Source organism: Coturnix japonica, chromosome 10, assembly GCF_001577835.2.
Source record: "Coturnix japonica isolate 7356 chromosome 10, Coturnix japonica 2.1, whole genome shotgun sequence".
NCBI classification, from domain to species: domain Eukaryota; kingdom Metazoa; phylum Chordata; class Aves; order Galliformes; family Phasianidae; genus Coturnix; species Coturnix japonica.
In genome coordinates, this window is record NC_029525.1 from 2,290,797 (window position 1) to 2,317,978 (window position 27,182).

Here is a 27,182-nt window from a genome sequence, read left to right on the forward strand (position 1 = left end):
ACAAGCTGCTGCTATCCCAGACTGCTGTCTCTTTGGGGAAGCTGAGGATGGGTGAATTACAAAGTAATGGGAGCGAGGGCTCAGAAGATAGGATCTCTCCTCAGTTTTCTTCCCTTGTAATGTCAACACTGTGGTTTGTAGAGAATAATACTTTGCACGTACGCTCTGAAGTTCCAGCTTTGGCTCCGACTTGTCCTAAAAACCACTTTGTTGGGTTTGATCTGATATGAGTTACCATCTGACAGCTCCTGTCCCTCTAAGAACCTCATTTCCAAATTCTGTATTACAAAGGCTCGATCAAAAGATAAAACTTGAACTAATAAGATGAATAATTTACCGAGATGAAAGAAAAATGGAACGGGGCAAAGCTGAGAGCCCGAGGCACCGATGTGTTCCCAAAAGTCTTGACTTTTGGGTGACTCTTGCTGACCGTAGTGTATCTCTTGTTACTGCTACCACTGCTGAAAGTGAGGCCATTTGCTGCCTGAAAGTAAGACCTGTCAAGGCTTATAGAGCCATTAAGGTTGGAAAAGACCTTCAAGATCATCCAGTCCAACCCACCCCCACTGTGTGCACTGACCCTGTCCCTCAGGGCCACGTCTCTGTGGTTCCTGAGCACCTCCTGACCCCACCACTGCTCAGGGCAGCCCATGCCAGTGTATCACTGCTCTAAGTCTTTCTTGATATCAGCCTGAACGCAGCAGCTTTTTACTTCTTTCCCAGTACCTTCTTCCAGCTCCTGAATGCTGTGTGCTTTCCATTCATCAGGTGACTGTGATGTGAGACAACACGCATCGTGGGTGCACTGGGAAAATCTATGAACCTGCTTCTTGAAGGCAGGAGCTGCTGCACTGAGCGAAGGGCAGCCTGCTGTGCCACCGCCGCTCAGCGCTGTGCCCGTCCTGCACAAACACAGCTACCAGGTACGTTGCTGCCTCTTGCTTTGGGCTGTCCCAGGCACTGAAGGCCTTGCTTCTGTGCTGCCAGTGTTGACAGCAGTGTCAGCGCTGACAAGAGCAGTGCCACGCAAATCCCAGCATGATTGGGATATGATTGTTTGGATTTGTTTATATGGAGACTGCAACAGTTGGATGACCAGTTGGGTTGAGCTAGATCGTAGACACATACAATGGCCTGGGCTGAAAAGTGCTCATCCAGTTCCAACCCCCTGCTATGTGCAGGGTCGCTAGCCACCAAACCAGGCTGCCCAGAGCTACATCCAGCCTGGCCTTGAATGCCTGCAGGGATGGGGCATCCACAGCCTCCTTGGGCAACCTGTTCCAGTGCGTCACCACCCTCTGAGTGAAAAATGTTGGATAGACTCTTGTGGTAGAACCCACAGTGTATACCCAGCCACCTTTAGGGTGCAAAGCTAAGTTGGAAAGGCATGGCTAACCAGCCCTACAGTTTGTGTTCCTAGCACTTCATCCATAGGGTTATAAACTGCTCTGAATAACTCTTCAGTACAGCTACGCTCAAGGAGATTGCATTTATGGCTGTTCTCTGGTAGCAGAAGGGAGCCAGCAGTTTAGCAGCATGTTTGGCCTCCTGTTTGGCACTTGACTGGGATCGTGGGCACACCTGCAATCCAGGCTGTGCTTAGCAGGGTGGGAGCTGCCAGAACTCAGCATAGGCTGCCTAGCAAAGTGTCTGAGGGCTGGGATGTGGTGTCCATGATATGCTCGGGGGGGCTTGGGAAGGGGAGAGGGGGATATACCAGCTGTGAGTGGCTGTGGAGATGGTGAAGTCTGATGTCTTGGGTGCGAGAGGATGAGAAGTAAAGAACACAGACTGCAAACAAGAAGTTTTTATGAGCCACAAGGGGGAAATTCTTGGCTGTGAAGATGATTGGATGTTGGAACGGGAGCCGTGGATGTGGTGGCACCTCTATCTCAAATGTAAGGAAGCCAGTTAAAGCACTGTTGGTAGCAAAATCAAGTACATAAACATGGAATTAAGGTTAAGGTGGGCCATTTCTTAATTGTAAGAAAATGTGAAGCTGGCTCTTGATAGAATACAAGAGGTGGCAGGGAAACTTGTCACATTTGCCAAATGCGGTCACTTGGGTCGGATGTGTGTCCAATTGGTGTTTATGAGTTGGTAAACAGGTTCTCTTCTGTCCGTGGAAGTTGGCAGATGCTGTTGAATTCAGCCCCATGGAGGGAGGCAGGTGAGATGCCCTCTGATAGCTCTTTTTTATGAGCATTACTTGAGTTAAGGGGACATCATTTGAATGAGGCTTCTTCCAGGGCGTTTCTCATAGACGTTAGGATGAGTTTCTTTGTGTGTGTGTTCTGTTGCCTATTTAACTTCTGCAGTTCATGCGTTTTAGCTCAGGATGTGCGCTCAGGGAGATGACAGGGGATGGCTCACTGGCCCAGCAGTCTGATGGGGGCCCTGCTGTGGAAATCCCACGTCCTCTCACTTCCTTCTAAATTGCATGGTGTTAAGTGATTTGTGATTCCAGGGTGGGAAGCTCTACCGTTACCCTGGATTTCTTGCAAGTGAAGCAAACTTAACACTCTTCTTATTGGCACTGATTTAAAGAGCTGCTGTATGAAATGTGCCGCAGTTTCAGCGTGTGACTTCACAGCAGCTGTTTAAGCCTTGCTGTCCTTCAGACACTTCACAAAGGCAATTGCATCAGGTCTCAGCACAGCAGCAGTTTGCTTCTGCTTCCAGGGGTGGTGAGCGGGATCAGATGTATAAATGGCAGAGAGCACGGCAGTTAAATGCTCTCTGAGCATCTTTCACTTGAACAAACTGTTAGCTTTAGCCTGGCGACTGTGTACAAATATCAATGGATAACCCAGCTGTAGTTGCAGTGTGTTCTGTTATCACATGGCAGTCTGAGCAGCTCTGGCATGCGGAAACTTTCAGTGATGAGCTTTGCAGTGTTGCTTGATTTATTTGCTCTGAAGCAATAAGTTTGAATATTTTTGCTTCAGGTTACTGGGCTTCTGAAGCAGCTTTGGTTTTGTATCAGGCATGTAGAAAGAAAGCTGCTCAGTTTCTGAGAACACTGTAGGACAGTGTGCAGGAGCACAATAACCATAATGCGCTGATACTGTGTGGTATGGCTGTGGCTTTACACCAGGAATGGAAACCCCTGATGTTAAAGTCAGACCAGTGTTTGACCAGCATTTAAAAGTAATAAAATCTATTAGGAGTTGTAAACAGCTTAAGAAAAGCTTGAGCATATTATAGCCCAAATAATCCTATAGTTGTCATAAAAATGGATGTTGTGAGATCGCAGTGAAGCTTCCTTAATGCCTCGGTGCTGAGCTGCATCAGGCAGGCATGAAGTCAATGCGGAGGAGGAATTACGTGAGATATTGCTGCACGTGGGATTCATGGTTGCCATCAGAAAGGTAATTTTCCTTGATGGCTCTAGTAAGCTACAGGTAGAGAGATACAAAAGTGTTGCATTAAATTAGCATACGTGCCTTTGTGTCTCACAGCTTCTATCCCCTGAATAGCTGTTGAGCTCTCCTAAGTGTCAGAAGCAAGAAAACTGGACCCTTCAAGGTTATGGTCCTTCATGCTCGGGTAGTGCAATTCAGAAGAGCCTAAACACAACAAATCAGAATCTGTGAAACGATGCATGGCTTCATGCTTCTGCAGGTTTGAAAAAGTACGTATAGATTTCCATTGTTCCATTCCAGAGAGCCCTTGAAGTATGTCAGGTATTTATAGCTTTGGATGTCTCACTTGTACATGCTGGAGTTAATGACTCACACCTTTTCCAAACAATTGAAGTGCTTCCTGAATAGCAGAGAAAACATTCCTTCCTCTGCTCAAGCACTGATTCACGTTCTGATTCACATTTGTTTGTTGTCGTGTGGCAAACACCATTTGGCATGTTTACTCCTAGGTCTTAATTACCCTGCAGCAGTACTTTTCTCTTTATAGATCTTATTTCCTTTCCTCTTCTCAGCTGTGTCATGAAACAGCACCTAAATTAATCCCAAAATAGAAGCCTCCTTCTTCCTTCCATCTTCCCTCCTCTCCCCAGCTGTGTGCTGCTGCTGCTTCCCTTCTCACCAGCACCTGTGGGCCCTCCTCCAAACTCAACATGCTTGAGCAGCAAGAAGTAAACCCAGGGAAAGATGAAGGTTTTAGCAGTAAATGTGCAGTCCTGACTGGCTTGGTGAGGAGTCCTACTCACAAACATTGATACCAGCACAAAGGAGGGATGCAGCACACGTAATGGCATAGCTGACAAGAAATGGGCCTCAGGAAAGCTGGGGGTGTGTTGGGTGGTGCTTCGTTAGCTGAGGGACTGCTTACCCCGGCGAACTTAACCACACAGAAGGCTGTAAGCAGCACCGAGGTGGCCAAGCAGCGGTGAGAAAGGTAAGCAATGCGTTGTCTTTGTCTCCTGAGCCACCAGCTCGATGTTCCCATCAGCATCACGCAATTTCTTGCCCCTTCGTTGGTGCAGAAATGAATTCATGGGGCTACAGTGGAGAGCAGGCATTGGATGTTGTGTGCTTGGTGCCTGGGCTGTGGGACTGTATGGGCTGTAACAGCCCATTTCACTGCTCCTCACGTCATCGAACCCCAGGGAGCAAACCTGCAGAGCATTTGGAGAGTTGGATGGGGAGACAGCAGGGCTCTGCTTGAGTTTGTCACAAGAGAAAGCATGATATGCCTGTACTGCTGGGTTTTGCTGGTACGCCTCTGCTTTTATGTGGATAAACAAAAACTTGGAGATATTAAGTCAGCAATTGGTTGTGTAAAAGTACTGCTAAACGTTTGTAGGCTTAATGTGGCTTTTGTGACAAAATGTAGGATGTGGTTGAAGCGCGGTTATTTTCAGCATTGACGCTCAGAGTAACAGCGTGCATTGAATGTGAAGCTGTGTGCTGCTGTTGTCTGCCCTGCGCCGAAGAATTCATAGCATGCAAGATCAGATCTCCCCGAGATGGCCCGCTTTGCCTCGGCGCTGTTACCCAATCACTCTTCATTCTATTCATTCCTCAGCCCCTTATTTATACCTCTTCCTGTTTTTCCCCCTCCTTCCCTGTGTATTTGAACACAGCCCGTTTCCTTCTCTTCCACTGCAATATACTGGTGGCACTCATTTGTTTTTCCTCCCACCTCCAAATGACTTGGATTTTGTTTCCCCTTTAGGTAATTTTTACTGTTGACTAATTGCAGTCACGACTTAGCTCTGCTCCACGAGCTCCACAAGCTTAATCTTCTCCAACTGTAGCAGGCAATCAATCCTATAGGCAGTTTTGCAAAATAATGTAGCAAAAAAACACCGGGAGGAAACTAACAATCTTCCCCTGCCCAAAATAAACCAATATACAACCCCGAATTTCCCCACCACATCCCGCACGAACGTCCATCTTCACACACGAATACAAATATTTGCAATGCTCTGAGATTCCTGTGGGCTCTTTAAAAGAAATGACCTTTTTTTGCTATCCTGGCTTGCAAAGGAAAAAACAATTTGAAACCCAATGAGCTTCCCCTGCACTCGCCCAAGCAGACCACACAGACTGCAGTGTGTGTGTCGGAGGGACAGCAAAGGGCTGTGCTGTAAGAGGAGTCTGGAGGGAAGCCATGTATAGACAAGGCAGATGAGGAGCATGACAACTGGAAGCTGGTTCATTCTCAGCTTTCTCTGCAGCGTTTTGGGAAAGAAATTGAGCTAACACTCCTCCTACCTTGAGGCTGTGCCTTTAGGGAGCCATTGTGTTTGCTCCTTTCTTTGCACAGAGGCTAAATTGATCATTTCATAACCACGCGGTGTTAATGTGAGGAAAAACATCTGCTTTTTAACACTGGAAAACACAGGCAGAGTTTGTTAGCTGTGTGTATTGCAGGTGGTGCCCCAGCTTTGGGAAACTCATTTTTGTGTGGGTTTGGGAGGTTTGAAACAATGATCTCTGCTGTTCAGAATGTTGGGAGCTTTGTGCAGCAGGAACGGGGCAAAACATAGGGAAAGCACTTGTCCATGTACCTTTTTGCTCTTTCCTATTTATCCAGTGTACAAAGGAAACAGAAGGAAATCTTGTCAAATCAACTGGTTGTCTCTGTCTGCAAAAGCTGCCCCTCTCCTGCCTGCCCCGTCTTTCAGATTTTAATCACCTTTGTGGTATTTGGAGTGGTTTGCTTTCCACCAGAGAAGTTGTGACTTGTAGCAGTGGATGGATCGTCAATCAGGTTTCGCATTAGCAAGGAAAATCAGAATAAAAGCCTGTCTGCGTACCCTCAGGTTCTCACAGGTTTTGTCTGTGAAACAGCTAAATAACCTCGCCAAGGTGCTTTATTTTGATATGCCCAATATCACGTTAACCAAGCAAATTAGGCTCGGATTACAAATACCTCTTGATGCAATGCACTGCAACAACAGCGTGTTGGTAACTGTGCATTTTTCTTGTTTTCTTCCTGAGTTGTTACGTATATGTGCAATAAACATGGGCTGTCCCATATACATCCAGTTGTTTTCCACTTGCACACAGGTCCAGCTTAGCAGAGATGTCCTCACGTGGCTTTGCTTTCTGTCTCTCATTCCTTGTGGAAGTGCTGGGTTGGCACAGCGTGCTTTTGGCTCTTCTGTCTCCCTTAATTGGCATTTCATCTTGCCATGGGCTACTGAGGTCCCAGCATTTTTCTGCTGCAATAAATAATTCAGACTATTAGTGCACTAAGCACTTGCTCCAATGACTAAGCAGGATGTTTTGGGGGCAGTCTAATATGCCTTTTGCTACATGCTCGTAAAAAGTTGTTACTGAGACAGGTAGGAACATTAAAAGAGTTTTTCATTTCTTCCTTGGGAATGGAAGGGGATTTGGGATCAGAAGGAAAGCGTTGGTGTATGTAGACTGAAGATGCTTTTATTCTTTGTGCAGAAGGTGTTTTTTTCCCCCACTCATTCAGGAGATCTGGGCATACTTGTCTCCTGATGTTTCTTTCCAGGGACTCATTACAATGAATGCGCAAGTACTATCAGATCATTCTTATTCAGCTACATGATTAACAAAATGGAAAGATGGAGTGATTAAGCAATGAAACTGTAGCTGTCCCTCGGGAGAACCTCAGCAGTTCCTACCTGATTCCAGCACGGCCTTCAGAGGAGCAGCACCAAGTGTGTCTGTACAGGTGGAAAGGCTCTGCTGTTCACATTATGTGTTGTGTTTAAAACACAGAACTTAAAGGTGATACGTATTGAATGACTGCTGTGTACAGTAACTGCACATCAGAAAACATAGAAGGCATCAAGGTGCCACAAATTGCATCACAAAATACCATATAAAATCTCAGTGTAAAAGCTCCAGGTGAAGGCTGTCAGTCACTGAATAAAGGAGACAGCTAATGAAATGTAGCATTTAAACTACCTGACAGCCAGTTGTATGGCAGAATGCTCCAAGCTGCTTTGCAGACATCCCTCTGATTGATGCCAGCCAGGAAGGTGGCAGACTGAGTGCTCTGGTGTGTACCTGGTGTGTGTGCTCACTGCTTACATACAGCACAAGAGGGTTAGCATATGCAGCCCAATGCTTTGTGCTGGGAAGTGCCCAATAGGTCCATGTTTCTAAGACTTCACATGGGAAGTTCTGTCAAGGCATGTGCAAAAACCAACCAGTGTGCGCTGTAGGAGATCCTGGTAAATTCAGAATAACATACTTGTGATGTAATTTTCACGCACTCCAGTATGAGACTTTGAAGTGTTACTGCGGATCATCTGTGACTTCTGGAATCTGCATAACAGATATTTGAAGATAAAAATCTGTGGGAAAACCAAACGGGTGAATGCTGCTTATGTAAGGAAGCAGCTAACTAATAAGGGCCTTTGAGAACTGGCACTCCAAGAAGAGCAAGAATATTTTTCGCCCACTTGAGCTTCATTGGTACTAAATAATACTGCTCCATTTTCTACTGTTCCCATTTAGAGCTGTGTGTGTGTTTCCTTTGGCAGGTGGGGCCAGTAGAAAGCTTGGGATGGTTTGGTTGCTTTGCAGGAGCTGGAGCTGCTAGTGAGGGAAGATGGGGATTTCTTTTAGAACACAGAGCTGATGGTGGTGCTCTCGTTGGACATGGAACAGCTTTAAAAAATCATATTACTTCAGAAAGCCAGAAAAAGTGTTTGTGTGTGGAAAAAGCACTGGTATGTTGAGATGAAAGTGTGCTGTGAGCTGAGTGCTTGTCCAGATACATGATGTGATACAGGGCTGGCTTTGACCCTAGCAAATCTTGACTCTTGTTTGCTGTCTGTTAGTTGGCCTGAATTTAGGTAGGATAAAGTGGAAACCCTCTGGTTAGAAAAAGATGTGAAGAGATGCAGCCTGTTGCTGATTCCTCTTGTCCTGCTGTGTTCAAGTAAGGGCTTTACGAAGCTGTGTAGCCATTCCAAGTGGGATCCTTTTCTTCTAGGAGTTGAAAACAAGAAGGACTGCTGGTAAGGGATTTCTACTTATCCCTTCCTTCTTTTACTTTATGCCTATTCTGTTTTATGATCTTTATGTGCCTCCCCCCTGCATACCCTTGCAGCCCCCAAATGGTTTCAGGTAACCATAGCAGTCAGATACTGCTTGTGCTGTCTGTAAGGCTTCTGTAGAAGGCAAATATTAGAGAGGTAAGAGGACAGAACAAATGTCAGCTCCATTTGTCTCCAGAAAGGCAGCATTGTTCTACATTTCATTGCGTGTAATATGAAGGGATTTGTCTAAAGAGGGTCCTTTATAAAAAGGGAATTGTAGTTGAGGAAATTGTATGCTCTTCAGTTGCTGCTGTTTCAGAGCAATCTACACCAAAATGGTGTTTTTTGTAGCAATCGAGCAGGCCTGAGTTCTGAGGCACATCTTTATTTGAAGTATCTTTATCCTACATGTTAAAGTAATGAGAGATGGGTAGCTAATGAAGGAAAGTACTGTTAGCATCCAAAGGAGAGCTATGTGGATGGCCAGTGGTTTAGAGGGGAGAGCGTATGAGCAGTGGCTGAGGACCCTTGGTTTTTTGGGCCCCAGTTCTGGCCATAACTGGGGTGGGTGGAGGATGTTACCCAGCTGTTGCATGATAACTTGCCCAAATGCTCTCTACAATTGCTGGTTGTGGTTGGCTCAGGGATCACCCCCATGGCCAGGCACAGAATTGGAGGCAATCTGTTTTGTTGGGTGTGTGTATAGTCCCAGTGCAAGTCTGCGTGCTGTTATTTCCTATCACCTGCTTCTTTTTATTGTACTGATAGAGCATCTCATGCTGAGTGTGAATGTTGTCCTAACATGTGTAGGATGTTTGTATTTCATACTGTGTGCAACCAGAGCAGACCTACACACTGTCCGTGTAGTGTGTCGAGTTGAAAAGATCTTCAGCATCTGCAGTATTGAACAATTCTCAGTCTTCAAGAGTACAAGTTTCCTAAAGTCCCTGATGTTTAGTCTCTGATAAAATGGTCTTTTAAAGGTGGATAACCCATTCCACAGAAGAACATGTTGAGCATATTTTACTGACTGATAACTCTTAATGTCTTCTGTAGTGCCATATGTCCATTTGGTCTGGAAATCTGGGTAGATATCAAATTGTTTGCTTATCTTTTGGGATAAAATTGAGTCTTCTAAATTATTGAGTACGCTCTCATGTTCCAGACCAGACCCGAGTGGGCTCTGTGTGCTAAAAGCTACTCATTAGTAGGCAAACTGATAGCTGAATGCATTTATTATTGATGCTTTAATGGGAATTTCCCTGTCTGAGGAAGGATGATAAGCCGATGGAAGGAGTTTGCATGGAGACGTGATGTTAGAACATTGTGCATTCATTTCTGGGGATGTTTGTTACCATGTGTGTCACTGATGGAAGCAGCTTGACTCTTGCCTTGCTGCCTTCATATGGTTCTTATAGGCAGATCCTATTCCTCCAGCTCCCTGGATCAGCCCCATCAGCTCCCCAGCTGCTGCCCTGGGCTCATACCAGCTGCTGGGCACACACTCAGGCAGGGCCAGGAGCTCAGGAGAAGCAGTGAAGGTAGGGCCGTGTCAGTGCAAATGGAAGAAGACCAGTTGAAGATGTTGCAGAGGCACACCCGTGAAGCATTACTCATCTGCAGTATGTGATTGTTGAGTTTCCGCTGTGATTGGAAGCTTCTGGTTGAAATGGATTTTAAATTAAGCCAAGTATTTAAGGAACAATAGAAGAGAGGAAAGAACTGTAGCATGAGTCATAAGTGTGGAACCTTCCACCGTTGTATCCATCTGACTGCTGGAATCCTGGGGATTAGGTGAAAGAACAACTGTAGCTCCCAGTGTGTCAGTGCCTCCTGTGTCCATTGTAGTTTGTTTATTGGCTAAAAGAAACAGTGTGGTCATCGAATCTCACTGCTAGGATACAAACCAGTTAGTTTATAACCAGTGTTTCTAAGTGTGCAGCTTAGATGTTTTGCTCCATAAATGAATGTGCAAGGCATATTAAAAAATGCAAAGAACACCCTCAATGTATTACTCTAAGTTAGCAGTGTGATGGACAGTGAAGGAAAGGGAGGAGGAGGGTGCCACATATACAGGCATTTTTAATAAACACCAGGTGAAACAGTGGGATGGTTGTACAAGGATGTGGGCTGGGATGCAAGACCTGCAGCCTGCCTGCAGTGGCTAAAGGAGCTGCTGGGTCAAACAACGAGGTGTGTAAATGGTTCTGCTGGAGGCCACCAAGTTATGGAAGCCTCCCCAGCCTCTAACTGCGATCAGTCAGCGTGTCAGTTTGCCATATGGGCCATCTGTGGAGAAGGGGTCTATGGAAATTTCAGCCTTCCATGCCAACTGAATGCTCAGAACTTGGTTTCAGGGATCAAAAATGGTTTTCTTAGCTTGGCTTCCACCACCTGGCTGTCCCTGCTGGGCCTGGTGGACTGCTGGGAACTTGGAAAACCCTTCCATTGATGGAACTTGATGCCCACTGGTCTGTAATGGCGTCAAGTGACCAATTCAGCAGTTCCTGCAGCAGCTGCCAGAATGTTGCTTAGCTCTTCTGTAACTCATCAAGCAGACACTTGGGCATCTTATAAACATAATTAGATACCAAAGCAGGAGTGAAATGCTGAACTGCATTAATCTCCTTCTTCCAAAAACACTTGTAGTTCTACACTGAGGCATTTTCTTAAACTCTTGCATTTAACTTCATTGCTGTTTCTTTAGAGGTTCAGCAGTGACATCACTCACAAAAAGGACTTTGCTCTTAGCAGGTTTAAGAGGGTAATGCTGTGGACTTGAAATCTACCAGCTATCTAGGAAAGCTGCTCTGTGAGCAGTGGTGAGTAGTTTGGGTCACTTTACATTGCCCTGTTCCATGGGCTTTGATTTCATTTAGGCAATGCAAATACCTTTGAAATGTGTTTAAATTTCCTCCAGAACTTAGGACTAGTGTGATTTAAGCAGTGCATAAAAGCAATCACTTTGATATTTAGTTGGATAAATACTTCCGTGCTCAGTCTGCCCTCTACCTCCCTCATTTTTAATTAGTCCTAGCTTTCCCATCTCTTAATGCTTCCTTAGATTATCTTATGTAAGAGCAAAGCAGATCACAACTGGGATTGTATGGACGGTGACACTGCAGCTGGATACAACTCACCTTCCTGTCCCTGCTGGTCACTCATTTCCACTTCTGTGTCAACCCCATGTGTTTGTGCAGCCTCGTGGTGAACCGAGTCGGGAAGTGATTCAGCAGGAGGAGGACAGCCCTGCCAAAACTGACCAGCTGCCTGCTGTTGGCTTGGCTAGGCTGGCATAGGAGCAAAGAGCTGGCAGAGAAAGGGCAGGAGTGCTTAAGTTTATTCTTCTGCTGAGCAAGTAGTAATGGAGCCAAAGACTAGAAACTAAGGCTTTGCCTGGAAGTAAGAGAGATGAGAGATGCAAGACATACACGAGCAAGTTGAATTAGAAGTATTTGCTACTTCCCAGTTCATTTTCTTGAGTTTATTTGAAATCCATGTGTTGATTTAGCCCAGGTCAGCTCCTTACTTAGTTAAGTTAAAGCAATAAAGTACTGAGTAAACAAAGCATACCCGTGGCAGGGATGCTGATGAGGTGTAGGCAGCCTTCTTGGTTGCTCAGGCTTCCCGCAATGAAACAAGGTTTTCCGATGCAGTTCCTGAAAGGCAGTAGATGTGCAGGTTACAGCCTTTTTCAGGAGCACTGTGGAAGTCAACACAAAATACGGGTGCATCGTTTGATGCTGGATTTTATGCACGCTGTCATTGAACAGCTGAAGTGTTCCATCAGGTTTTCAGTGCTCATATTTTTGAGCATGCTGCTCCACTGACACAGCCTTGGGCCCACTGGGGCCAAACGTGAGGAAGAAGACGAGGATTGCTTACACTTGAAATATTTGCCATCAGCTTTTCCAGTTCTATTGGATTTTTCTCTAATGCCAGAGACAAACTGCAACCCCACAGCGAGGTAGTATATGGCTTGCAGATAATAGCAATAGGGTTGAGATTGATGTGACAACTTGAGAATTACTCTCAATGTAAAGTTATCTATGAGGGCGTAATCCAACCGAGCAACTTGCTGTTGCTGAGGAACTTCCTGCACGCTCTGCTCTGCTCTGCCTTTCCCCTCCTTCCCCAGCTGGGTTGGTGCTGGCACCTCTGAGCTTTGTCAGCTGGTTTAACTCACTAACTAGGCAGAAAATGAACCTGGCAGAAGTGGAGAGCTGCCTGCTGTGCTGGTGAGATGCTGAGCACAGAGGAGGAAGTAGAACCGCAAGGCTGACAGCAAAGGCAGGGAAGTGAGTGAATCTTCTTTGATCCGGCTTTCATCTGTAACTGTGTTGAGCAACTTCACTTTCAATAAAGGCAACATGGGTAAGGAGCATTGCTTATACCATTAACACTGTGTGTGTATGTGTAAGGTATCTAGCTATAGACCTTCTGTTGCAAAGGCTGTCTTCTCATTATGTCACCTGTAATACCCAATCAAAGCTAAGTCTCCATTAATGGCTTTAAAATTATGGCAAATAGGTGATTTTGGGGTTATAACTAGTGGTAAGAATCAGGGAAAATGTATATTATACTGAAGACGAAACTCCATCAGTGTTGTAATCAGTGAAGCAAGAAGGCAGGCTGAGATATGTACTTCTGTGTCAGAGAACTCCCCAAGCTTCACGTACCCAACAGGCCCAAAAATGAGGATGCTCCATTTGAATTCTTGTTCAATAACAGGACGCAAGGAGCAGGAGTGATTTTTACAGAATATTTCTTTTGCCATCATTCTGTGTGCCAGGTAAATGCAACCTACTGTTCAACAAGCTGCTTTAGATTGAGAGAGGAAGAAATCTTCTCCTGGGAGCCGTCCTGTGCTATGAGAGGATGCTGCAGAGCTGGAGGGTTGCCCCTGGCAGGCAGCAGCTGGATGCTGTGCCCTTTTCTTTGGGTTTTGGGGCTGTTTGGGGCTCAGGGCTCTGTTGGCTGTGAGCTTCCAGATGCTGGAACTGCTCTGGGCTTTAAATCCCCATTCAAACAAAGCAAAACACTGAATATTCATGACACATCTTTCTCTATTGTATTTGCATCTTGGACTGTTATGTGCTGCAGTGGTCTCCAGGCATTAGCAGCGTACAAAGCAATAGCTTAGGGACTTTTTGCTGAAAGGGGGAAGGACTAATGCACATCCTTGATGCTTTTGGCAGTTTTGACCATGCGGCAGAAGCCATTGGTTGAGGCTTACCTTCTCAAAGTCAGGATTTGCAGTGGGAAATGAGGACGAGAAGAATGCATTTGGCAGGAGGATTTGTCACCGCTCCTGGGAGCTGCATTCTTATGGGGGGACTGCTGTGGTAGCATCCACTATCATGATTCCTGCTCTTCTTGGCCAGAGATCCAAGCCATATTGAACTTCATGACTTGCAAGCCCTATTACAGCCAACAAATTTCCTGTTGGGTTTTGTCTGTTGGTTTGCTACCAGGGAGTTCTCCAGCAGTAATCAGTGAAAATGGCATTAAGCTGCTTTTGTAATGCCAAGTTTGAGTAAGCGAGGCTGCCTGCATCAAACAAAGCGCTCTGTCATCGTTTCCAAAACAAAAAGTTGAGGAAACTCTCCTATTCAGGTCAAGTTCCCCCTCAGCCCTCTGGCACAAGAGAAGATGCTGACAAGTGTGATGCTTTGATTCACAGTGCTATCTGCTACATAGAGAGATAAAAGAGCTTCGGTCTGATCTGCATAGACAGATTTTTAACTGCCTTCCTCAAAGGTGGGTGAATAATCACTTTGCTTCCTTGGCATAAGGGAAATCACATCCAAATTTGTTCAATTACACGGGGAGAGAGGATTTATGGTTACCTTAGTAAACAAGCAAAAACGTTTACAAACCTAAAGTAGTTATTTTCACAATGGTATGCGCTTTCCTGCCTGTATAAATTCTGTGTAATGCTCCAAATTCTATGTGGAAACAAGGCTGAGCATAAAAGAAAATAATGGGCATTATTCTTTCAGCCACACTTCTCAGCACCGAGCAAACTAATGCATTTATCTCAAGGAGAGGGAGCGGAGGAAGTCTGCATGAAACCAATCCGAGCTGTTAAGCTGCAGCAACAAGGAGACATTAGTATTTAAATGAATGGTTCGAGTAAATTCCAGTCAGTTGGTGCTGGGCTGTTTGAATTTCCCCTAGATTTAAAAGGAGAAAAGCAGGAAGGATTTCAAGCAGCTCAGTTCATACAGAAATGACCTGCAAATGGGATTTGAGAGAATAATAGCCATCAGATTACAGGAAAATCGTGCCAGAGCAGCAGCTCTGCTTTGGATGCATTTATGCAGAGTGGGCAGCAGAGAGAGATGAAGAATTCCCCACTGCAAACTTAGCAGAACCCCTGCGTAATGCACTCATTTTATTCCCACTGACTGCTAATGCACTTCAGCTGCTTCTAGCACTGCTACGTTAGGAAGCCTCGCCTTGAAAACTTTTATATCTGCCTATGAGGAGTGTGTAAATATTAGTGTTTTCTCCCACCTGTGCCTGTTCTCAAGTGCAGCCGTATGTGGTACATGCAGGTATTTCCTCTTGGTCTTGTTCTGTGTTGGAGGTCTGGGGGTTGGACCTAAGGCTGAATAGCTGCATCTGGGCAGCAGCGCAGGCGAGTGAAGGTAAGAGCTTGTAACAGGTGTTGGGCAGGCTACAGGAATCTAAATATTCTAATGAATGGCACTTGCAGTAGTTAATACTAAATAATGTAAGCTATCATTTTTAATTCAACATAGAGAATTTGTGATCACGTTTTTGATCTGAAGAAATATAAGCTACGCTATCACGTAGAATACCTTGTGTGCGTGTGTGTCCTGTGTCTTGTTCCCTCGTTCTCTAATAGATTCTTTGGTGTTTGAGATACTGGAGGCTAAAAAGAAAGTCATTTCTCTAAAAGCTTAACAGGATCCGTTTTGTAGCAGCAAATGAGCATTAGCAGCCTCTAGGAACACTGCCGCTCTTGCACTCAGGCTTGACCTTGCACAGCAGCTTACAAAAGAGGAATATTCCCAATGTGTGCGTGCAGAGCCCATCGCGGGGCTGTTTTGAAGCATCTTTTGACATCAGATGTTTACTTGAAGGGGGTTGCTCTTGTCCTGACCTCCCCTCACCTCCTCTGCAGCTCACAGTCAGTTCTTCTGCTCTTTATCTTTAAGATGAAGACACCCAGTCGTTCTTTGTTCCCCTGTGCCACCTCCCACTGCCCATTTGTTTGCTATTTGATTTCAGCGACAGATCTGAAGGGAGTTTGACATTTTAAATCTTTTTTTGAGAGTCCAGCCATCATGAAGGACTGTTTAATTGAAACCAAAATCAGAATGGCTTAGGGAGCATTGAATGGTGGTGATACATGAGAGTTAGCTCCTCATCTGTTTTCTTTCCTCCTGCACCAGAGCCTGGCAGCTCGCACACACACTGCAAGGTACTTCAGCTACGGAATGTCCTTCCCCAGGATGTTGTGGATACTAAATTTTACATGAGTTCAAAAGGTAACTGGGTAAATGGATGAAGGAAAATTCCATACAAGGCTGTCGAGTACAAAGACGCCGTTGCCTTTTCAGGAAGTCTCCGAGCTGCTCAGTGCTGGGCTTTGAGGGTCTGGAGAAAGTGCTGGATGTGCCCTCGGTGTCTGGGATGCTGCCAGGAGCACGTGAAGGACGTGTGGGATTTCTGGTCCGCTCTGCTGGGCTGCTGTTGTGTTTTACAGCCATGTTTGTCCTCTCTGAGGCTTTCCTTGTATTTATAATCCTTTTGATCTTCTTTGCCCTGTCTTTGATATCTGGCAGTTCTGTTTGATTGGCAGCTGTTGGCTCTGTGCTTTTGAATCTCATCAGCCGAACCACATCATCCCTTCTTAGATACAGTCTGTTATATTTAGTTAATACTTGAAGTTAATACTTTATTCAGCACAGATGAATCACTTTTCCATGGCAGTCACCTACTCTGTCCCTGACTCTGTGGTTTGGAGTTGCATTCTGACCCAGTGTCTCATAAAACCATTTTCTGGAGGAGTATTTAAAAGATGTAAAAAAGCTTTTTCCCCAGAATTACCTGACACTGACCTGCCCTGTCTTTCCATGTCATTGCAATGTAGTGCTGCAGTGGCTAAAAGCAACCACTTGGCTACTACCCCCACAGCATGTGAACTGAATGAATGTGAAAGTCTGTAACCTGCCTCACCTCCATCTCTCAAAAATAAAAACGCAGGAAGAGAAAATGATCTCTTAAAGCTCTCTCACTAAACGCAGGTTGGGGTTTAAGTGTTCTTGGCAACCACACAACTGGAGCTGTGCAAACCAGATGCAAGCTTGAAACAAAGTGTACTGTGCAGCAGGGAAGCAGCCAAGGGCAGCAGACAATGTGCAGCCAGCAGGGCTCTCCTCCAGCTTGCCATTAGCCAGCAGTGATACTGAAGCTCAGCATCACACTTAATTCTAAGAGTTGCACATCTGTGTTCATACAGCAACTTGTGTGCAGGGAGAAGGAGCACAGCCACTCAGTGATGCCTGCAGACCGCTGCTGGGGGGCCACGCTCCCACTCCAGAGCTCTCTTCTCTAAAGGCATCTCTCCATCAATAGCACTTGTGCTGCAGCACTCAGTGTGGTTTCCCAATCACAGAGCGCTGCAAGCCCTGACCCATCTTTCTGCCCTGCTGTTAAGGGGACTGAGCCTGGTTAGCTGTGCTCCTGCTGCTTCTGGGCTGGCAGAGCTGCCTGATGCAGTGCTAGCAGCCTTGTGTTGCATTTCTTTGTGCCTTGGTTCTTCTGACCACTGTAAGTTGGTTTCTATTGCATTTTTCTTGCTTGAGATGTGCATAGCATTATGTTCTTGCTTTTCTCAGTACAAAGTTGAGTGGTACTACACGGGGATGTCCAAAGGTGAGGGTTGGCCATTGGCAGAGCTGAAGCATCAGTTATTTTCTTGGAAGCAGTCCATTTTTCTATCACTTCCACTCTCTGCTTTTATGTAAAGTGATGACATATAACAGCAATATATAGAAGATGCTCTAAGATTTATTTTGGAAATAATTTTTTCTAAAGATCAGCGTGAATTCTGAAACAGACCAGAGTTAAAATAATATCACGAAATGTCAAAGCTGGTAAGGCTGTTTCAAAGAAAGGCAATTTTGACTAATGGCCCGCGTATGTGGCTTAGCATTTGAGTGAAGATTGCGTTTCTGGTTATGGTGGGGAGGTGGAACAAAGCTGTTCCCCCGCTGCTTCCTGCTGGGACGTGGTGCCTTTGCAGTAGCTGTGGGCAGAGCTGGGTGCAGAGTTGCCCAGTGTAGTTTCCACTGCCAGCAGAGCTCTCCACCAACCCTGTGCCTGGTATATGCCCTCCATCCTGCTGTAGGTGCAGTGCTCCTGGGGCTGTCACTGGGACCATCTATTTGAACACCAAGAATCCCTTCTTCCAGAGCCATCAAGGCCATTCCTTAAAATATATCACTCCTGGGGTTGTTCCTTTTTCTTTTCCACCTTCAACCACCAGTCACACATTACACACAATCCAATATCTAAGAGCTTTTTCTTTGCTTCTCTTTGTTGTTGTTTTTTACTACCATACAGATTGTTGCTCGTTCTTGTGTTGCCATCTGCCAGAGTGTTTGTAAGGCAATTATAATTAATAAGTGAATGTTCTGCTTACCCTCGTGCTAAGGGTCAGTCATAATATATCACAGCTGATGCTCCCGCTTGCCTGTAGTTGAGTATGAGGCCCATTCGGGATCACCAGAGGTGGGATGTCATCCCATTTCTGCATGGGTAATCTGCATGGGATGTCAGCAGTTAGCACAGGCCAGTGTTGCTGGCAATGCTACAGGCTTGGGGCAGAGTGGCTGGAAGCTGTGCAGAGGAAAGGGACTTCAGGCTGTTGGTCAGTGCTTGGCTGAACACGAGCCAGCAGTGTGCCCAGGTGGCCAAGAAGGCCAATGGCATCCTGGCTTGTGTCAGCAAAAGTGCAGCCAGCAGGAGCAGTGAAGGGATCATTGCTCTGTGCTCAGCTCTGGGGAGGCTGCACCTCGAGTGCTGTGTTCAGTGTTGGGTTCCTCACTGCCAGAAAGATACTGGGTCCCCGTAGTGTGTCCAGAGAGGGGAACAGAGCTGTGAGGGGTCTGCAGCACTGCTGTTATGGGGAGCTGCTGAGGGAACTGGGATGGGTCAGTGTGGAGAAGTGGAGGTTCAGGGCAGACCTTACTGCCCTCTCCAACTCCCACAGCTGCACAAACTGATCAAGTCATCTGGGACTTGTGGCTAGAAAAGGACAGGATATTGTGGTGACAACTTCTTTCAGACATTCTTTAAATAAAAGATGCAGAAAGTCCATCGCTTTTGAGCGCAAAAATCTGCAATAATTTTATCTTGTATAATGACAATCACTTGAATTCTGCTACTGGGCTTGATAAACATTGGTGCCTCTTTCCCACAGGACCCCCCTTGCCTTTGCATTGCCAACCAGCGATGCTGTCAGGAAACGCTCCTCTGCATTTCTTTTGCTTCTGCCAACCTGTGATCTTGAAGCTCTCCTGCAGCAGCAACACGCAGCACTTCAGTAAGTCCTATTTATTGTCAGATGCATGGCTCTTGTTTAAAAAAAAAACACACAGAACCTCTTGATCCCTAAAACCTTCAATTATTTTCCCATTAGAAACAAATATCCTCCAACTTCAGGCCTTCCTCTTTAATCTGTAAAGCACAGCACACAGTGTGGTTTCCTTGTTGATTTTAGAGATAACTCTTAGCCTGTAAAAGGCCTTCTGCCTCAAGACCTTTGAAAAGAGGTTCTTAAAGGGATGATGGAGTGCAGCTGCCAGAAGAACAGACGTGGGGATGGGGAGGATCCCACAAATGGTTCCAATGCAGCTCAGCGAGGAGTTTGGTGGTGGGTGGGGAGTGGATTGGAACTCAGACCGTAATCCCAGTGCAAGGTCTGGGTTTAGGCTGTGGTACAGTTGCACAAGCCGCCATCTGAAGGTTTGGGGTTGGGTGGGTTTTTGCACTGTTGCTTTTGATTTTCTCCGCTGCTGCAGTACTGCTGATTCTCCTTTCCCCCTCTGTCCCCACATCTGTATTTATTGCCACCTGGGGCTTCCCTTGCGTTGCCAAGAGGCTTCCTCTATCAGACTATGTACGGATACTCAGGAAACTTTTGTCAGTGTGGGATAGCACCAGAAACATACATTTTCAGCAGGTGTTGACGTAAGAGAGATTGTGTGTTATAGAAAACAACAATAAAAAAGATGTAGAGACTTCTCTGGGTGTGCTGACAGGTGCTGCTCCTTTCTCTGCCCTCCTCCCAGCGCTGCACGCTGCTGTGGGCATGGTAAGCCCTGTGTGGCCAAGTCTGAAGCCAGCAATGTTGTCAGTTCCGCATGCAATTGACAGACCAGTGTTTTGTAACCTTTCAGGGGCACGCTGTGTTGCTGGGGAGGTCAGCACAGCGTGCAGGAATGTTTTTGGGGCTTGGTTTGTATGATCTGGCCACACGACCAGCTCGCTTCTGCACTGGGCAGACTTATTTTGACCTCGTTATTAGAACCAGAGCAATTAATGCAGAAACATACTGCCCTTGCTGATCTTTCTGTTCTTCAAGTGAAGGAGTAGTGTTCCAAGCATGCCCAGGATTTCAGCCTACGCAGCAGCCCTTGGGATGTCTTCATCTTGTGGTGGCAGAAGCTTTTTGAATCAGTGGCTCAGGAGGAGCAAGTCCTTAAATGCACAAATAACAGATACTTGCTTTTTGAGAGCCCTTAAGCGTGAGCCAGCCGCTAACTGCTGGCTTTCTCAGTATGTGTCTGTTCTATTTTAAACAGCGTATTCATTCTGAACTTTGTATTTTTTAAAGCAAACAGAAAAAAAAACGTTTTGACTTATAAACTCTCCTTCTCCAAATCTCTTCTCCAGCACATCTGTGAATGTATATTAACAACATAAATATATCCAGACAAGAAGGCACACTCCCAGCACAGGTTCATTCCTTTCCTTTCAACCAGTATGTGCTCTGTCTACAGCTCAAGGAGCCCATTCTGAAAGCAAAATAATTACAGCCTTCTGAAAGCAGAGTGCATCTCTTTCCTTTACCACCTATCAGCAGTGGGGTAATGCTGCTTCAAAATGCCTGAGTGTAGGAGGCAGGTAATTTTCAGGAGAGCCTGCGGGTGCCAACCATGTCCGAGCCCTGGGGTCTGCACAGCCCCTGCAGCGCCTTGGTCAGGGCTGGCACAGCCACAAGTCTGGGGCTGTGAAGTGCTGATGGGGGCTCTGAAACACTTGGGCTGGTGGTATTGAGCTGTGCTGCTGTGCTATGCTCCCGTGATGGGCAGTTTGGAAATGATGCTTCCTCTCTTTACACTGTGATGTAGAAGTGATAACGTGCGTGCTTAGGGTGATGTGTTTTCACAGGTTTTTGTATCCAAGATACCCACCTGCTGATATGTGGATTAGCATTGATGTTGTTGGATTCTCAGTGTCTGACAGTTTGATCTGAAAGCAAGGAGCAGCTCTCAGAGCACAAAAGGCAGCGATGTGCACAAGGATATGGACTCAGCAGCAATGCATGGCCCTTGGAGGGTGTACCTGTAGCCAGCAGTAGAAGGAAAAACATCCCCTACATCATGGCTTTGGTTTTCGTGTGGGTTGCTTCAGTTTTGCCTCCTTGTCATTGGTGGCATTTAGCAAGATGGCCTCACTGTTACTGTGCCCTTCCACCCCAGGCTGGGGCTTGGGCAGATGGCACAGGTGGCCGTGAGCTGCTTGCACCTTCTGGCCTGTGGTGAGCACCCTGCCCCAGATAAATGGGTTTAAGTAGAGGCATATGTCTGGTTCCTGAGGTCTTTGATGATCCGGACGCTAGGAAACCTATCAACAAATAGATGCAACTTTCAGAACGTGGTGCTGCTCTGACCTGCAGCCATGGAGAGAAGGGCTGAAGCAGCAGGCACTGAGATCTGCAGCAAGCACTGAGATCTGCATTGGGCTCATTGCCTGCAGGAATGCCTTACAACACGGACTGTGGGTACTAGGATCTGTGAAACGCCTCCAACTTGAGTGGTAATAAGATTTCTTATTTCCTTAATACAGCTTTGTAAGATCATTTGTTTGGATTATAGAGGATACTGTTTCTTACTGCTAGACATCAAACTGAGTAACCTTGCAAGTCTAATGTTTGGGTGAGCCCTGAATGTTGTGAGTTTCATTTATCAGTAAGAAATTGGAATATTTTGTGTGATGGATTGCTTGGTAATTTAGAGGAATCTGTTCCCAGGGGTTCATCTCATCTCCATTACTGAAAAGCAACAGCAGCTTTGGCTTTTGCTGCATCCCTTTCCCAGCTCTGTTGAAACTGTGCTTCAGGACCCGTTGTGGAACCATCTCTGTAATGATTACTATTCATCTGGCAGCTGATTCCGAAGTATACACATTGACATAGTGCACTGTGTAGGTTGGTTTCTGCTGCTGCTGAACAATATTTCCATAACACTTTCCCCTTTTTCTTTTCTGCTGTTTTTACTTGATTTTCCTGTTCTCTCTGTCTACTCATAATTGGGTACAAACCACCCAAACTACATTGACTTGTACTGCAGGGCTGTATTGTGCCTTCCCCACATCTGTGTCCCAGCCAGGATGTGGAATACAGAAATGGCATCTTTTTTAAAGTGGGAGCAGGAATACTCCATCTTCTCTAATTTACTAGTTAGAATACAAAACACTTAGAACTTTTAATATTCAAAACCTCCTTTTACTGTGATTTAAGGGCATGCAGTGTTGGGCTTTTCTTGCTGTTGTATGTCTTAGCTTTTTATGGATGTTTGGCTGTTCATCTCAGTAATATAAGATATAGAAACAGAGCTGGCATTCCTCTGTTTCACACAGGATTACTCAACCCTGCAAGGTTATCTGTTCCCCTCTCCCGGCCCACCCATGTACACTGTGCTGAGTGAGCACTTGGGTGGGAGACCTGTTAGTGCCCTGGGATGGCAGAACTTCTCGCAGGGTTAAAGGCGGATCTGAAAGCCACATTCAGGTATCTGAAGTCTGCTGTGCAAGCACAGGCTGGCACTCAGCAGCCTCCCAGCCCTAAGCAGATGGTTTCAGCCCCTCTGTGGGTCAATAGGTTGGCAGTTCTCCCCGACTGGCCTCCAGTCTTGCAGTTCTGTGCCAGCTTGATGTGGAATATAGAAACACCATGCTTGAGTGTTGTATTTATTTCTCCTAGCTAGTCTATGGGAGAAAAGTAGGGCTTGCAGATTCCATCCGTCTGCAGCGGTGACAAATGAAACTCGAGGGAATGGTAAAAGATGTTTTTGTTTTTTCAGGTTTTCAGATTTACTGTTCTCTTCCAGCATTCCTTCTCTATTCCTCTCCCTCGCTCTATGGCCCTCCCTGTGTGTACGTGTGCTCACAGGTCTCTGCTCTGTCTGCATTCCTGATGAGAACAAGAGGAGGGAGGTAGCATCCAAAGCTGTGGATCCGGGGCACTAAAGACCTTGGAGTTCTAGAAGACACTTAAGAGCCCAGCAATATTGACAGGATGCATGGAGAAGTGGTGCAAACTCTCATTTGTTCTTTCTAGGCAGGGAGCTTGTTCCGCCTTGGTTTGTCTTATTCGGTAGGCAGGAGGTACAGGTGGCTTGCAACCACCTTCTCTTCAGGGGGAAGTTAGAGAACTGGAAGGACATGTTTTGTCTGTTCCTTTATACGCCGCTGCCTCGCAGAGCACCGAAATAGCACCAGCTGTAAATCTGTCAGGCTCAGGGCTCCAGCCCATGGCGTGGTTTCCCATCCTCAGTGCAGAATTCAGCCCTGAGGGTGCCGCACCGATGGATTCCTCTTGTCTCCCAGAGCAGCTGGAGGGCGTTGCATGGGAGGAGCTCTTGGCTCAGGGAATTCAGCTGGGAGGGTTCTCTCTCGGCTCCGGGATGCATTTTTTCCACTTGACTCACTGAGTGAAATCTCAATAAGCGATAAAATTTCTAAAAATTATTGTTGAATCGGTTACAATAATAAAAAGCACATTTATCATCAGGAAGGGAAGAGCAAACTGAGGGGGGAAGATGCAGCGCAGAGGAAATCACCACCCTGCCCATGGCAGGGAGAGGCTGCAAGCAGCTGAGTGCACTGCTGTGCCACAGCCACCATGGTGCCTTCTGCCTTCCAAAGGAATGCCTGGAGAGGCCTGGTATTGCCTCTGTCTGCACACAGGTGCCCCTGGGCTGCTCCACATACCTTGTGTGCATGAAAGGGAACGGCCCGCTCCTATGGAACCCACTTCTTCCCAGAAACAACGCCAGCTTTTGTTCCTTCTCTTTGATTTGGCACATAGAGCAAGGAAGGAGCATAAGGTACTGGCACTGAGGCAGCCTGGTATGTGCTATAGATACAGCTAAGTACCCGCATTAGAGGAGGTGGGGTTGTTGGCTTAAATATGCTTTTAAGATGATAACCATGAAAAGGCTCCCTTAATGCTTTTACATTTGCATAGTGTGTTTCCTTTGTGCATTCCTGATCCATTTGCCTAACTTCACCTGCTGTATCAATTGCCCTGCACTTATGGTTGGAAAAGCATTCTGGGCAGAGGTGTTCTGGCTGGCTGCCTTCCTGCTGGCATGAGGAGCCATGGGGTTACGCAGCTACACCATAGGCATTAAGCTTTGCCCAGGTGTAAATCATAGAATCACAGAATGGCTTGAGTTGGAAGGGACCTCAGCATTCACCTGTTTCCAGCCCCCCTGCCAAAAAAATCAAGCCAAGGTTTACAGTGAAGACTTGGGGCTCTATGTGAAAAGCAGGTAGAGACAGGAAACTCAAGATGTGCTTGGCTTGGGGGTTAAGATAAGACTGTCCTTCCCTGAGGCCTGGCATGCTACTTTTTAGGCCCGACTGTGCTTTTTCAGTTGAAGTTTAAATGACTGAATCCGATGATTCAGGATGGAAACATCAACACAGGAAGCAACAGCAACATAGAAGTATTTGTTTAATGTCCCTATACGCAATTCTTTCCAAAGGCCAATTGTGATTTTTCACCAGCTTGCTTTGGTCTTCATCTTCACTGACGCTCACCTGTGAGATCGGTCCCAGCGCAGCTCTGTTCCAATGGTCCTCCTTGATGGTTCGTCTGGCCACAGAAGACTGATGAAGGTTGTATGCTCAGATTGCTGGTGCTGCAGCGGCTGTCCCTGGAAACTTAACCAAGCAGGTCAGGCAAGATGGAAAAATCATCTCATAGGCTTCGTGAAGCTCCAGACTAATGCAGTTTGTCATTTTCAACCAGCTCCGGTGTTTCACATGAATCGGCTTGTAGTGCTTTTGGTGACGGGATCGCCGTCTGTGGGAGCTGTGCATTTCCGCAGGCTGGCAGATAAGGAGCCTTTTCTTTACAGTGAGGCCTCCCATCTTCATTTCCTCAGTGTTTGTAACCAATTGAGCCTCCGTTCATTTCCATCATGTGAAACTAGTGTTCTCTGTTTCATGATTTTGATTCATGAGCTGCTGAGTTGGTGATTATTAGATTGTGTTTTTCATACTGGGTTCTTTTTATTCTTATCTAGTTTCATATTGTATGACACGGCATTGGCAAGAAATGCATTGCCATTCTTCTTACAGAACTCTGAACACATTTCAGATTCTGCTAATTAACAGAACAATCAGCTTCAGATAATCTCTGCATGTAAATCTCCTCCTGTGAACAATCACGTCGTGTCATTAATAGATTTCTTAGGTAGTTGCCGATAGAAAAATCTTCTTTTAGTTGTGCTGTTCAGATGTTGAAGAGTTGCAGCCTACGGTATCAGTGCTATTTTTCGCCACTGTAAATCAAAGCAGTTCCATTAGCGCCATATTCTCCCAATTAGGAAATGGCATATAGGCAGTTATGTAAATACTTCTGATCTGCCCGCTAATACTGAGAGCGGGGTGAGGGGATGAGGACAGAAAGCAGCATGGCTGAAATGCACCTGAGAGGCAGCAAGAGGCGCCTGGTGACACACAATCCTTCCTCCTTTCTTCTTCTGCAGTTGCTTCTTTTCAGCCTGATTGCTGTCTTAAACAGGGACACAGGCACACCTATAGTTTAAGCAGAAATGCTCTTTTTAGTAGTGCCTCTTGAGTCATTCTTTATATGACAGTTAACCATAGTTTGCAAAGCCTTTATTTTTATTCCATTAACTGCCATCCCTGGTTATGAAATGTGTGTTTTCTTCAGGGGAAAATAGCACATAACACCTTAACCTGAAGCTGCATGCTACCACTCTGGTTTGTGTTGCTGTGCCATTCTGAAGGCATCAGAACTCACTGTCCTACAGAGGGGCTGTGCTGGCCATGCTCACGCACAGCTGGAGTGGTGTTCTTGTTCAGGACTTGATAAGAAGATGTGGGGGAAAAACAAGACACAGAATGAACGAGTCCCTCTCTGGAATTCTTCACATTCTTACCTCCCCACCCGGATTTTGTAAAACACTCCAAATATGCTACTGGGATGCGCAAGGTTGTTCTTCTTTGTAAACCCACATGGGATCTAACGATGGCTGGCTGCTTGTGTTTCTCATTGCACTGTGTCTTTATGAATGGTTTCTGTGGTGTCTTTCTGGTTTGGATCTTGCATCATTCTTGTTTCATTGAGTTAAACTATTGCAGATTTTTTTCTTTCTCGCATTAGTGACTAGAAATCAAAGCTTTGGCAGGTACTGCTCCATAACAAAAAGCAACAGGAGTGTTTTCTCCTGCTCACTGTAAGACTAATTGGCTGTAGAATAAAAACTTGAAGCCAGAGGGACTGAACTTGTCTAAAAATTGGTGTTACTAGGGAGACGTTAAATTAATCAACATGTATGAATTTGTCTTTTAAGTGGAAAAGGCATTTTTTTTGCATCTGAAGAAAGAGAGCACCTAACCAAGAAGATGCACTCAACTGTGTGTCCCTGAGTGATTCTGAAGACTTTGGTACCCAGTAGGTTGGTTTCAGTGATGGATACCAGCGCTCACCTTGGCAGTAGCGTCCTCAAGTCTGGCATCAGTCAGTGCTGGGTTAATTACCTTAGTATTGCTGCAAAGAGATCAGTCTCCAGCTGGCTGTTATTAGGGCTGGATTGTTCCAAGACTTGAAGATGATTTTTATATTCACAGGATCCACAGTTTTCTGCTGCCCTCGTTTCCTGCAATGTAGGAGTACTTGTATCTCAAAGAACTGGAGTTGGGCACGGAGTTGGTGACACTGTACGCACCTAATTCTTACCAGCATCCTTAGATCTATCTGCCTGGGCAATAAGCAATTCAAGTCTTGGGAAAAAAGGAGGACTTGTAGCCAAAAAACATTATTTCAGCTGATTGGAAGACAGTGTGCGTCTTCAGAAAGCATGGTGGGTTCTCTGATATCTGAGGTCAGTGCTCTGTAAAGCTTGGTATTAGGGAGTACCTGTGTATGACCAAACTTGGATAGCAAGCCAGGAGTGCATGTCAGCTGGAGCAGTCAGTGGAAGCAAGTAACTCAGTTACAGTGGGCCAGGCATGATCTGTTACACCTGCTTTGGTGAAATAAATCTCCCTGTGTTTTTGCTGTATAGGCACTTGCTTTTATAGATGCCCTGCTTTCAGGAGGCACTGTTTAATTTGCTTTCTCTTCCGGGCTCAGGTCATCATGATCTGTGCTCTGTGCAGCCCCTGGTGTCTTCAGCCCTTATTGCAACTCATGATCAGAAATAGAAGGTCTGAGAATTACTACTCT

At 45.9% G+C, this 27,182-nt stretch overlaps 1 protein-coding gene across 11 annotated transcripts in view; it reads left to right on the forward strand.

Moving 5' to 3' along the window:
- Positions 1 to 27,182, forward strand: part of PEAK1 (pseudopodium enriched atypical kinase 1) — an 81,591-nt gene that overhangs the window by 8,171 nt on the left and 46,238 nt on the right. For 6 of the 11 annotated variants that reach the window (XM_015872439.1, XM_015872450.1, XM_015872442.2 and 3 more), the window contains 2 exons: positions 769 to 923; positions 18,894 to 19,016. The exons of 1 other annotated variant lie outside the window; for it this stretch is intronic. The gene's annotated coding sequence lies outside the window, so the exon portion shown is untranslated. Of the gene's footprint in view, positions 1 to 768; positions 924 to 3,943; positions 4,357 to 18,893; positions 19,017 to 24,514; positions 24,660 to 27,182 lie in introns of those variants that run through there. 4 more of the 11 variants (XM_015872448.2, XM_015872445.1, XM_015872446.2 and 1 more) reach the window with 4 other exon arrangements.